Here is a 13,803-nt window from a genome sequence, read left to right as displayed (position 1 = left end):
AAATATCATACAAGTACTTCCTTGATTTTCCACATGTGTTGCTTATGGATGCCACGTACAATACGAACAAGTATAAATTGCCTTTTTTTCAAATTGTTGGCGTAACTTCTACAACAAGACAATTTCCATCGCTTTTGCAATTATGCATAAAGAAACTGTAACACCCGTCTTAATTACTACTTGAAATTAATAAAAATTCACAAGAGTTTATATAAAAGATGTCTAGGGTAAAACATAAGTTCCAAAAGCAAAGTTCTAAGGTAACAAACATTAGTCAACTACTAACTAATTTAAACATTCAATGTTATTTAGCAAACTGAATTTATCATAACATTGTCTAAACCAAATTAATCAACGTGGAAGCTTCAAAAGTTTGTGTTCGGTTCTTCAAAAGCTTGCTTGACCGTCATCCGAAATCCTTGGATACCTAGAAACTGAAATGTTTACATTAAACATTAATATTAGAGTATTTAGAAATAATACATAATCGAAACTACGTTTAAAATGGATTCGATTTAACGAAGAAATGCAAAATTTAGCATAAATGTCAAAGCTCTACCGTAACTTACGGTAGTTACCGTAAGTTACGGTAGCTCCTGGGAAACTTTGGTTCCACCGTAACACAGGAGGAATCCACCGTAACTTTTTGGTCTCTACCGTAAATTACGGTATATACCGTAATTTACGGTAGACTCTGGAATGTTATGTTTTGTTTGATTTGTTTATTTACTTGAGCCAAGTTCTCGGATTTCATTCCTACAAACCAACATGTTATATCCTCGTATTTCTAATGCGTCATTTGTCAATGATAACAAAAGACCAATCAATCATATTACGAAGCAATATCCATGCTTTAATTGATTATTCGACCCGTTTGGCTCATCTACGGAATTTTCCAATATGATGACTACCAACGAGATCCTATCCATCCTTGATCCATTATTCAATTTAGCGAACATCATCGCTTTTAAAATTTACACAACTTCTATTCTACAATACGACTATATGTAATTTAACAAAATTTCACTTAAGTAACGGTCAAGTTACCTACCTTCAAAACACACCCTTTAGTCGTGCGTCAACACCGGCTTGTCCGCTCATAGCTCCGGCTTCCTTTCCTATAGAGTTCCATCACATTGTATTTAGAACTCCATTTCAATCATATATCGCATAATTTGTCAAATTATCACAATCATGCGTTTAAACTTTAAATTTCAATTTCGAGCCTTCTTTGAGGCATTTTTATAAACACTTAACGGGCAGAATTTTATATCATTCATATTCAAGTTCATAGCTTGCTATTTCGCTTAATTTAACATCAATTAAGCTTTCATATATCATTAAACATCATCATTTCAGAAATCACTTCCTATGACCCATATTACACTACAATAATCATTCTAAACCCTAGTGTTCACTAGTTTCCCACAAAACCCATGAATCACCTTCCTTATGTTCATGAGATTTTCAGGAATTAACCATGATTTCACATGTAATTGTCTAGGTTTTGCTTCTAGACACTATATCATCCCTAATCTAACCAAATCACAAACATGCATCATCTAATTTTTGGATTTCCCAAATTCATAAGAATTTCAAACATAGAATTTTCATAGAATTTTACATACCTTACAACCCCCTTGTGATGGGGATCATTAATCTATGCTCGATTTTCATTTTGGACTGAGTTTGATCCTTCAATTTAGGGATTTTGTGGAACTTAGGGTTTTGATGAACTTGGTCGCCCCCCCCCCCTGTTCTTGTCTGGTCGATCTCACACACGTATGTGTGTTTTAGATTTTTTTATTTTTCTTGTTTTATTAAACTTAATTTTAGTTTAAGCACTTTTGGCCCCTCTAATTTCCTTTAGTCCCCTTTTGGTCCTTTAACTACTCACTAGTCATTATCTAACTAGGTTAGTGTCATCCCTAGTTAGTTTATTTTACTAATTTATTTACAAATACAAATTGCAAATTTTATGAATTTATGTTTTCGAGATGTTACAAGTCCATCCCCCTTAAAAGGGTTTCGTCCCCGAAACCGAAGTACGTACCAAATAATGTAGGGTAGAGACGTCGCATCTCCTCTTCAGACTCCCACATAGTATCTGAACCTTTCCTATGCTCCCACTTGATCTTGACTTGATCGATTTGTTTATTTCGCAAGTGCTTAATCTTTCGATCTAAAATTTCTATGGGCTTTACTATATAATTCAGTCTGTCATCCACCTCGATATCATCGTAATGGATGTAAGATGTTTCCTCCGCTAGACACTTCCGCAGTTGTGACACATGGAATGTGCCATGTATCCCCCTCAACTCTTCAGGTAGTTCGATGTGATAAGCCACCTTACCGACCCGTTCGATGATTCTAAATGGCCCGATAAACCTCGGACTTAGTTTCCCCCTTTTTCTGAATCTGATTACACCCTTCCATGGGGAAACTTTCAGCATAACCATATCACCTACCCTAAATTCAATCGGTCTTCGTCTTTTGTCCGCATAAGACTTCTGTCTATCTTGGGCTGCTTTCAAATGAGCTCGTACCACTTCAATCTTTTCATTAGTGGCCTGAATTATATCTGTATGGTCCAATTCGCGTGGTCCCACCTCACTCCAACACACCGGGGTTCTGCATTTTCTACCATATAGCATCTTGTAAGGTGCCATGCCGATACTCGAATGGTAACTATTGTTATATGAAAATTCGGCCAAAGGTAGATAAACATCCCAACTTCCACCGAAGTCGATGATACATGCCTGTAGCATATCCTCTAGCGTCTGTATCATTCTTTCGATCTGTCCATCCGTCTGAGGATGGTAGGCGGTGCTGATGAACAATTTGGTCCCCATTTGCTCTTGGAAATCTTGCCAAAAATTTGAAGTGAACCGGGTATCCCTATCAGACATGATGGATACCGGTACTCCATAGCGTGCTATTATCTCATTAGTGTAAACTTCTGACGTCTTTTCTGACGTATAAGTCTCGCAAATTGGAATGAAGTGAGCACTTTTGGTCAATCTATCCACCACCACCCATATAGCATCGAAACCTCGGTTCATCTTTGGTAGTTTGGTTAATAGGTCCATCGTAATATGTTCCCATTTCCAAACCGGGATTTCCAATGGTTGGAGTTTACCGTATGGTTTTTGATGCTCCGCCTTGACCTGTAGACATGTCAAGCATTTTTCTACGTACTTCACGACATCTCTTTTCATTACGGGCCACCAATAGTTTTGTTTTAAATCATTATACATCTTTGTCGCTCCCGGATGGATGGAATAACGGGACTTATGAGCTTCATTAAGTAAAAGCTTTTTAACTCCACATGTGTTTGGAACCCAAATTCTATTGAAACGTGTTTTTAAACCGCGATTGCCTACTTCGAGATCCTTAATTTGACCAACAATCCTTTCCTTTTTCCAATTCTCCTCTTTCACTGCTTCTACTTGCGCCTCTCGGATACGTTCAAGTATACCCGAGGTCCCCACGAGTTGCATTGATCTTACTCGTATTGGGACATAGTCCGCTTTTTGGCTCAAAGCATCCGCCACCACATTCGCCTTTCCGGGGTGGTAGTGTATTTCACAGTCGAAATCCTTCACCGTTTCCAACCATCGTCTCTGATGCATATTTAACTCCTTCTGATCGAAGAAGTACTTTAAGCTTTTGTGGTCGGTAAATATGGTACACTTTACCCCATATAAATAGTGCCTCCATATTTTTAATGCAAATACCACCGCAGTCAATTCAAGATCGTGCGTAGGATATTTCTTTTCATGCATTTTCAATTGTCTCGAGGCATAAGCTATAACTTTGCCCCGTTGCATCAAAACACACCCGAGCCCCGACAATGAGGCATCTGAATAGACCACTAAGTCCTCAACTCCGTCCGGCAACGTTAATACCGGAGCTTGAGTTAACTTCTCTTTTAGCGTCCGAAACGCCCTCTCTTGTTCAACACCCCAAATTAACTTTTCCTCTTTCCGGGTTAATTTTGTTAGTGGCGACGCAATCTTAGAGAAATCTTGAATGAATCTTCTGTAATACCCCGCAAGTCCTAGGAAACTTCTAATTTCCGAAGGGTTCTTTGGGGGATTCCATTTCGACACGGCCTCGATCTTTGATGGATCTACCAACACTCCATCGGCACTTATGATGTGGCCGAGGAATTGTACCTCTCGTAACCAAAAGGCGCACTTGGAAAACTTCGGATACAACTTTTCTCATCTGAGTGTCTCTAACACTTCTTGTAAACGGTGTGCATGCTCGGCTTCACTTTTCGAATACACCAAAATATCATCTATGAACACGATGACCGATTTGTCTAACATTGGCTTGCAAACCCGGTTCATGAGATCCATGAAGGTCGCGGGTGCATTTGTAAGCCCAAACGACATTACGAGAAACTCGTAATGTCCTTATCGCGTGCGCAAAGCCGTCTTCGGCACATCTTCCTCCTTGACTTTTAATTGGTGATACCCCGATCTAAGGTCAATCTTTGAAAACCAATTTGCACCCTGTAACTAGTCGAATAGATCATCTATTCTTGGAAGCGGGTATCGGTTTTTTACCGTGAGTTTGTTTAACTCCTGGTAATCGATACACATACGCATGCTTCCGTCTTTCTTTCTCACGAACAGTACCGGTGCGCCCCAAGGAGACACACTCGGCCTTATGAATCCTTTGTCAAGCAAGTCTTGAATTTGTGACATCAATTCTTGTAATTCCGACGGCGCGAGTCGGTATGGCGCTTTAGCTATGGGTTTTGCGCCCGGAATCAATTCGATTCCAAACTCCACCTCTCGCTCAGGCGGCATTCCCGGTAAATCGCCCGGAAATATGTCTTCAAAATCACATACCACGGGTACGTCTCCAGTCTTCGGTAGCTCTTTCTTGGGCTCATTTGCGTATATCATAAACGCTTTACATCCATGCTTCATGAGCTTGTGAGCTTTCATCATTGAACATATTATAGGATTGCCTCCCTTTTCGCCATAAATTGTAACGTGCTTTCCGCTAGGAGATGTTAGCTTTATCTCCTTACGGAAACACACGACCTTCGCGTGGTGCTAAGACAGCCAATCCATCCCAACAACTACTTGAAATTCCCCCATTGACATCGGGATTAGGTCTATTAAGTATTCTTCATCATCAATGTTTAATTTACAACTTCGACAAATATCACAAACTATGAAGCTTTTGTTGTCCTCTATTTCAACTTCTAAGGCCACAGATAACTTTGTCAATGATAATGAAGGATGTCGAATAAATCCATGCAAAATGAAGGATTTATTCGCACCCGTATCAAACAATACACGTGCAGGAATCGAGTTAATCATGAATATACCTGAGACCACATCGGGTTCTGTCTTTGCTTCAGCCGCAGTAAATTGAAAGGACCTAGCCTTTGCCTTTGGAGCTTCCGTTGGAGACTCTTTTGTGTCTCCCTTCCCAACCAATTCGGGGCGTTCGGACTTTTTGTGGTCGGGTTGATAACATTTGTAACAGACGGAAACCTTTCCGGGGCATAGCGATGCGGTGTGCCCCGTCTTCCCACATATCGGACACGGCTTGTCTTTGAAGCGGCACTCACCTCTGTGCCCCTTTCCACATACCTTACCACTTGGTGACCCGCCTTTAACATCCATTTTCTTTCCCAACTCTCCAGTTCGAGCTTTCTTTGTAGGGCTTGGGTTTACATCTTGCGCCCTTCGCTCACCCCTTTCAACTTGTTTCTTCAACTCGATCTCTCGTTCCCGAGCAACGTTTATGATTTCGGTAAGGGTCTCGTATTTTGAAGGAGTCATAAACTCCCTATATTCGGCGCTCAACATGTTATAGTAGTAGTATATTTTCTGTTCTTCATTCGTCACCAACTCACTACTAAACTTCATCTTATCCATAAACATCTCCGTAATCTTGTCTATGGTCTCGCCCTTGTGCCTAAGTTGCATGAACTCTTCCTTGATTTTGTTAATGACCGCCTTGGGGCTATGATGTTTAAGAAACGACGTCTTAAACTCTTCCCATGTCATGGTTTTCACCGCTTCGGCTCCTATTTCATTCTTTTTGTTGTCCCACCAATCTTTGGCTTGACCTCTCAACTGACCCGTTCCGTAAGCAACAAAGTCACTTTCATCAAAATGGGTCCTTTCAAACACCCCTTCAATGTCGCCCAACCATCTTTGGCAAATTATCGGGTCAACTTCCCCGTTATAGATTGGCGGTTTACACGCCATAAATTCTTTGTATGAACACCCTTTACGTTCTCCCGATTTCTCCTTCATAAGGTTGACACTATCTTCCAACCTTTTAACTTGCTCTTCGACTAGTGACAACACCGTGCTTTGAATTTTGTCTATAAACCCGGATAGACTACCTTCAATTGCCTTCCCTACTTCTTCGGAAATTATTTCTTTCATTTGTTCGGTGCTTGTTTGCACCGGATTATCATCGTTTCCATCAGACATCTTGAAACTGAAATGTTCACATTTAAAAGTTAAACATTTCACTTATAACCTTGCTTCATTTGTTTCGGTTTAGCCAAGTTCCCAACTTGCTTTAACCGTTAACATTCGGTGCCCTTTCCGGGTTTGAGTGTGTTAACACGCTCTTCCCATGCACATCAATTCATTTCTTATTTCTTGCATAAATATAATCTGTTAAAATAATAAGTTAATTCTTACCGGACGATCGATCAAGCTTGAACCGATCACTTGTTGACAACCTTAAGCTCTTATTACCAACTTGTACCACCCGTCTTAATTACTACTTGAAATTAATAAAAATTCACAAGAGTTTATATAAAAGATGTCTAGGGTAAAACATAAGTTCCAAAAGCAAAGTTCTAAGGTAACAAACATTAGTCAACTACTAACTAATTTAAACATTCAAAGTTATTTAGCAAACTGAATTTATCATAACATTGTCTAAACCAAATTAATCAACGCGAAAGCTTCAAAAGTTTGTGTTCGGTTCTTCAAAAGCTTGCTTGACCGTCATCCGAAATCCTTGGATACCTAGAAACTGAAATGTTTACATTAAACATTAATATTAGAGTACTTAGAAATAATACATAATGGAAATTACGTTTAAAACAGATTCGATTCAACGAAGAAATGCAAAATTTAGCATAAATGTCAAAGCTCTACCGTAACTTACGGTAGTTACCATAAGTTACGGTAGCTCCTAGGAAACTTTGGTTCCACCGTAACACAGGAGGAATCCACCGTAACTTTTTGGTCTCTACCGTAAATTACGGTAACTCTGGAATGTTATGTTTTGTTTGATTTGTTTATTTACTTGAGCCAAGTTCTCGGATTTCATTCCTACAAACCAACATGTTATATCCTCGTATTTCTAATATGTCATTTGTCAATGATAACAAAAGACCAATAAATCATATTACGAAGCAATATCCATGCTTTAATTGATTATACGACCCGTTTGGCTCATCTACGGAATCTTCCAATATGATGACTACCAACGAGATCCTATCCATCCTTGATCCATTATTCAATTTAGCGAACATCATCGCTTTTAAAATTTACACAACTTCTATTCTACAATACGACTATATGTAATTTAACAAAATTTCACTTAAGTAACGGTCAAGTTACCTACCTTCAAAGCACACCCTTTAGTCGTGCGTGAACACCGGCTTGTCCGCTCGTAGCTCCGGCTTCCTTTCCTATAGAGTTCCATCACATTGTATTTAGAACTCCATTTCAATCATATATCGCATTATTTGTCAAATCATCACAATCATGCGTTTAAACTTTAAATTTCAATTTCGAGCCTTCTTTGAGGCATTTTTATAAACACTTAACGGGCAGAATTTTATGTCATTCATATTCAAGTTCATAGCTTGCCATTTCGCTTAATTTAACATCAATTAAGCTTTCATATATCATTAAACATCATCATTTCAGAAATCACTTCCTATGACCCAGATTACACTAGAATAATCATTCTAAACCCTAGTGTTCACTAGTTTCCCACAAAACCCATGAATCACCTTCCTTATGTTCATGAGATTTTTAGGAATTAACCATGATTTCACATGTAATTGTCTAGGTTTTGCTTCTAGACACTATATCATCCCTAATCTAACCAAATCACAAACATGCATCATCTAATTTTTGGATTTCCCAAATTCATAAGAATTTCAAACATAGAATTTTATAGAATTTTACATACCTTACAACCCCCTTGTGATGGGGGATCATTAATCTATGCTCGATTTTCGTTTTGACTGAGTTTGATCCTTCAATTTAGGGATTTTGTGGAACTTAGGGTTTTGATGAACTTGGTCGCCCCCCCCCCCCTGTTCTTGTCTGGTCGATCTCACACACGTATGTGTGTTTGAGATTTTTTTTATTTTTCTTGTTTTATTAAACTTAATTTTAGTTTAAGCACTTCTGGCCCCTCTAATTTCCTTTAGTCCCCTTTTTGTCCTTTAACTACTCACTAGTCATTATCTAACTAGGTTAGTGTCACCCCTAGTTAGTTTATTTTACTAATTTATTTACAAATACAAATTGCAAATTTTATGAATTTATATTTTCGGGATGTTACAGAAACAGAGGAGAAATATATTTGGGCATTAAACTGTTTGAAATCAACTCTAGATGAGAACGTGCAACCACGTGTTATAGTTACGGACAGGGAGTTAGCTCTGATGAATGCATGCGAGAAAGTTTTTCCGAATGCTACCCGATTACTTTGTAGGTGGCACATATCTCAAAGTATATTTAGAAACTGCAAATCATCTTTCACCATGGAACATGATTGGAATTCCTTCAATGTAATGTGGAATGTGCTCGTTGAATCTCAAACATGGACATCATTTGTGACAACCCTAAATTTCAAGTTCAGTATCTCTTTCGTATCTTCCCTGCGATGATAAATTGGTAAACGCTTGTGACTGTAATATAATAGCTAAACGTATTATGTGTTTGAGTAAATGTGTGTAAGTGTGTAAATTGAGCCCGAATCCTGTGTCGTGTATATGATTGGGCAACGTCCTCGTGTTTTTATTAAAATGGTGGTTTTAATTGGGCCACACCCCAAATCTTTGAAGCCCCAACTAGATTAAAGCCAACCCATTAATATAGATTGTTTAAAGCCAACCCATTAATATATATTGTTTACGGAAGCCCAAGTGTGGGCTTAGGCCCAGATCGGACAAAGATGCCCACCGCTCCAACCTTCACAATTGTATATGAATACGTAATATGGATCAAGATTAGATTAAACTTAAATCACAAGTCAAAAACCCTAAGGCTTTCCCCCCCTGATCGCACAACTTCAGTGGAGAACCCCCCCCCCCCCCCCCCCCGCGTAATAACATCCTGTTAGCAAGAATCTTGGTTAGTAATTAACATCCTAATTCCTTCTTTATGTGTATGTGTGTTGATTATTGGTGTTATAGTTTGTATACTTTGATGAAATATAATACCGTGTAGGGTAAAGGAATGATTATGGCTGTTATTATGTGTTTATAGTAAAGGAACTGATGATGGGTTAATACATGAATAAAGACTATTAGGTGATATCTTGAAAATATGTGTTATACAATTTGTGTTAATGATGATTTTTATTAGACTCTACTGGTGATATTTAAGTTAGGATTCAATAATGTTTGCATGATATGAGGTTTATGCAAATTGCAACATAATATAAATATAAGGAATTGATTGAATGAGATAGGCACATGAGAATTACTAAACAGTAGGTTAAATGTATCATACAACACGGGCCGATTAGTTGGTGGACTACACAAATTCACAAGTACCTTAGGGCGCACATCTCCTTGGGCCGGTCAGTTTGGGCTGGGGAAAGGAGCAATAAAGGTAACAGTAGGTTGGGTAAATTGGGTGTAAAACTAAACTGGGCTGGATGTATGAACATATTGGATCAAACAGGATACTAGTGGGCTGCGGAACAAAAAGACCCGCACATCAGTTGGGTGGGTTCTGTAACTTTGGGGCTCAATTTGATATTGGGCTACAAGAATTTAATCAATAAAACACACCTTGAGGTTGGGCCGAGTAATATCTAATAGCTTGAATTGTAAATGGGCTTTACACTTAGTCCAGAAAACACGACTGGGCTTTAAGGGGCTGGGACTCAAATATTAACTTAATTTAATTGATTTAATGGGCTGATGAGTTCTTGTAACCTGGGCCGATTCATTGTAGGTGTATTGTATATAAATGCAACATGTGCTTAGGACCTTATAATAATCATATTAGATGGCAAAACTGTCTAAGTGATGTAGATATATTTATGTATATATATATCATTTTGTGGTGCAGCGTATGAATAGTACAATGAGATGTTAGTGGTTATGTAACATGTGACGTGTGAATTTGTGACATGAACGTGTATCGTAAATGTACTATCACCCTGATGCTTGTATGACGTACGTGAAATACATGGGTGCAATTTGTGTGATACGAGTAAGAAATATGTGAGCAAAGCCTGTGTGACACTGATTGTTATCGGTAACTCTTTTAGGACGTGTTTGGTCAACTGTTTAACAAGTAACAAATCTTACCGAGCAATCAAAGGTTAGTTCACTACCTTTTTCCAAGCATGCATCCCGGGGAGGGATATCGGGTAACGTTCCGGGGAGGAACGCTAGTTTATTGGGATGTTTGTTATTATACTCAGTTTCTATCATATAAGACCCCTTACATCTACCGACAGTTTCCGGGGAGGCAACGAGGTTATTAGTTGATAGCGCTATTAGGTTTGGCACCCTCACACTATACCGGGGAGGACGGGCGTGAACTAATTTCCTTAAGGCATGACCAATGTTTTGATAGAGACGTTGGAGTTGGGCAAATACATCTTGTAGCCATTTCGGTAATCGAGTTAATAGCAACATCAAATCAAATCGTTTAACTGTTTTATACGCATATTTGGTAACTCAACTCGTTAACAAAACTTTGAACTCATCAGCGTTGTCTGACACACTCTTTTGCATGCTTGTAGGTCGTTAGATGTTTTGCAATGGAACTTGCTATCTGGAGTAGCTGGAGTGGTCATGGGTCGACTGGAGTGATCCATGTTATTGATTTCTTGATACTATTTATTGGTTTGAAACTGTTTAACTTTGTTTAACTTTTCTTCCGCTAAACACTTTGGTTTTCACTTAAATTTGTTAACGGTATTTTTATTAATAATCGAAAACTTTATTTTGAAACATGTATGGGTTCAATGTAATTAGTGGCTCGTTGTTGGTACGTCACACGCCTAACAGGGACATCCCCTAGGTGGTATTTTGGGGGGTGTGACAGTTTGGTATCAGAGCCACTGGTTATAGTGAACTTGGTTTTAAAACGTTTTTATAAAACCAGACTATAACCGAACAACTTCGAAAATCGACCATGACACTCAGCTCCAGATTGCAAGGTTCGTCTTCTGTTACTTTATGCATCACTTGTTTAGTAATCACACACTCACAGCTTACATGAAAACGATATATTAGATACTATGGTGATTTGATAGTGTAACACTACTCTTCGATCTTGTGAATCATAATCCTATAGTACCCACTGCTTTGCTATTTAAATGCGGGGGAAACTTTTAGCGCAAGTTAAGAGGCACTGGGATAAGCATGCAAATTGCTTTATTATTATAGGTGCACACATAATAATAATGTGAGGTGCATGTAAGTCCCAGTGAGGCTTAACGAACGTGAGAAGGATTCTGCCCTATTGTGTGTAAACTTGATAGTTAGTAGATTTCAACGTGATACTTGACTTTTACCCCATTTCGACCCTTAAGATTGTTCCTTTCTCTTATATAGAACCATGAGTGGACGTGGAGGAGGCCGAGGTGGTGGACGTGGCCACATTACTATGACACAGGCCGAATTAACCAACTTGATCAACACTCGTGTAGCTGAAGCCCTAGCGGCTTACCAGGCTGGTATGATATGTGCCAATTACTTTCTATCCTTGTGTCGTATACTCGAATTTACCTGTGCGTTGTACGTTCTTTCGTTTTAGGTCAACCTGCGAATCAAAACAATCCACCTACTCCACCTGCTTGTATGTTCAAGATGTTCATGGATTGTAAGCCACGGACCTTCAATGGGACTGAAGGGGCTGTAGGACTCCTGCGATGGTTTGAGAAGGCAGAATCGGTATTTGCAACGTGTAACTGTCCTGTTGGGGACAGAGTGAAGTATGCTACAGGCACACTCGAGGATGGCGCCCTGACATGGTGGAATACCTAGGTTCAGATGTTGGGTATCGAAATGGCAAATGCCACCACTTGGGATGACTTTAAGGAGTTGATGAGGGAGGAGTATTGTCCTCGAGATGAGGTTCAGAAACTAGAGAACGAGTACTATAATCTGAAAATAAAGGGATCTGAGATAGAAGCATTTACGAGGAGGTCTAATGATTTAGCAACTTTGTGCCCTAACCTGTCTCGAGCCCCACGTCGGCGAATCGAGTTGTATCTTAAAGGCATAGCACCAGCTGTTAAGGGGTACGTTACTGCTGCAAACCTAGACAATCTGCCCCGTATCGTCCTTTTGGCACATAAGATTACTGACCAAGAGGTCGAACGTGGCAACTTGCCGCCACGTGTTTCTGCTACTACCTAGACTACTACAGCTACCACACCTACCAGTGATAACAAGCGCAAGCGGAACGATAATGACAAGGCAATCGGTGCAAGTCAATCTCAGAAAAGGCCTGATCACAGTAACACCCGCAGTTTCAGTCAGTCTTCTTCAGTTAATCAAGGCCAGGGCAGCAATCAGAATCAGGGCTCTAATGTTGGAAAGAAGCCACAGTGCAACAAGTGTGGCTATCATCACTATGGACAGTGTGTCCGGACTTGCCGTAGATGCGAGAAGGTGGGCCATGAGGCCAAAGACTGTAGAGCCCCACAGCCAAAGCGGCAACAACAGCAGAATCAGCAGCACCAGCACCAGCGACAGCAAAGGCAACAACCTCAGCATAATCAGGGTTCTAAGAAAGGGTGTTTCTAGTGCGGGGACGAGGGCCACATGAAGCGGGATTGCCCTCAGCTGAATCAGAATGCCAATAACAATAGTAATGCTGGGAACAATAACATCAGGAACAACAACAATGGGGGCAATGGGGGAAATGGTGCACACGGGAGGGTGTTCACTATTGGAGCTGGGGAAGCCAGGAATGATGGCAACGTAGTGACTGGTACGTTTTCGATAAATGATTTATTTGATTTTGTTTTATTTGACTCGGATGCCGATTGGAGTTATGTGTCCTTGGAGTTCAGTCGTCAGTTAGGGTTGACTCCCACGCCTCTTGTAAATAAGCATGTAGTAGAATTAGCTGATGGTAAAACGATAGAGGCTTCTCATGTTCTGTTTGGTTGTCAACTCGATCTCATGGGTCAAGTGTTCGACATTGACCTACTCCCTGTTACCCTTGGAAGTTTTGATGTGGTCGTTGGCATGGATTGGTTGTCCAAGCACCAGGCGGAAATTCTCTACAAGGAGAAAATCGTGCGTATTCCTCTCCCTAGCGGAGAATCTTTATCGGTTCAGGGTCATCATAGTGGTGCTATGGTTGGTATTATCTCGACGATGAAGGCTCGGAAGTGCATGCATAAGGGCTACCCTACTATTTTAGCTCTTGTTACTGGCTCGCAGTCTGATGAGAGAAGGATCGAGGACCTTCCAATGGTTCGTGAATTTCCCGATGTATTTCCTGAAGAACTCCCTGGTTTACCTCCACATCGTCAGGTGGAATTTCAAATCGACCTCATGCCCAGAGCAGCCCCGATTGCTCG

This window comes from Helianthus annuus, chromosome 11 (assembly GCF_002127325.2).
Source record: "Helianthus annuus cultivar XRQ/B chromosome 11, HanXRQr2.0-SUNRISE, whole genome shotgun sequence".
NCBI classification, from domain to species: Eukaryota; Viridiplantae; Streptophyta; class Magnoliopsida; order Asterales; family Asteraceae; genus Helianthus; species Helianthus annuus.
Note: the sequence above shows the minus strand (reverse complement) of the source record.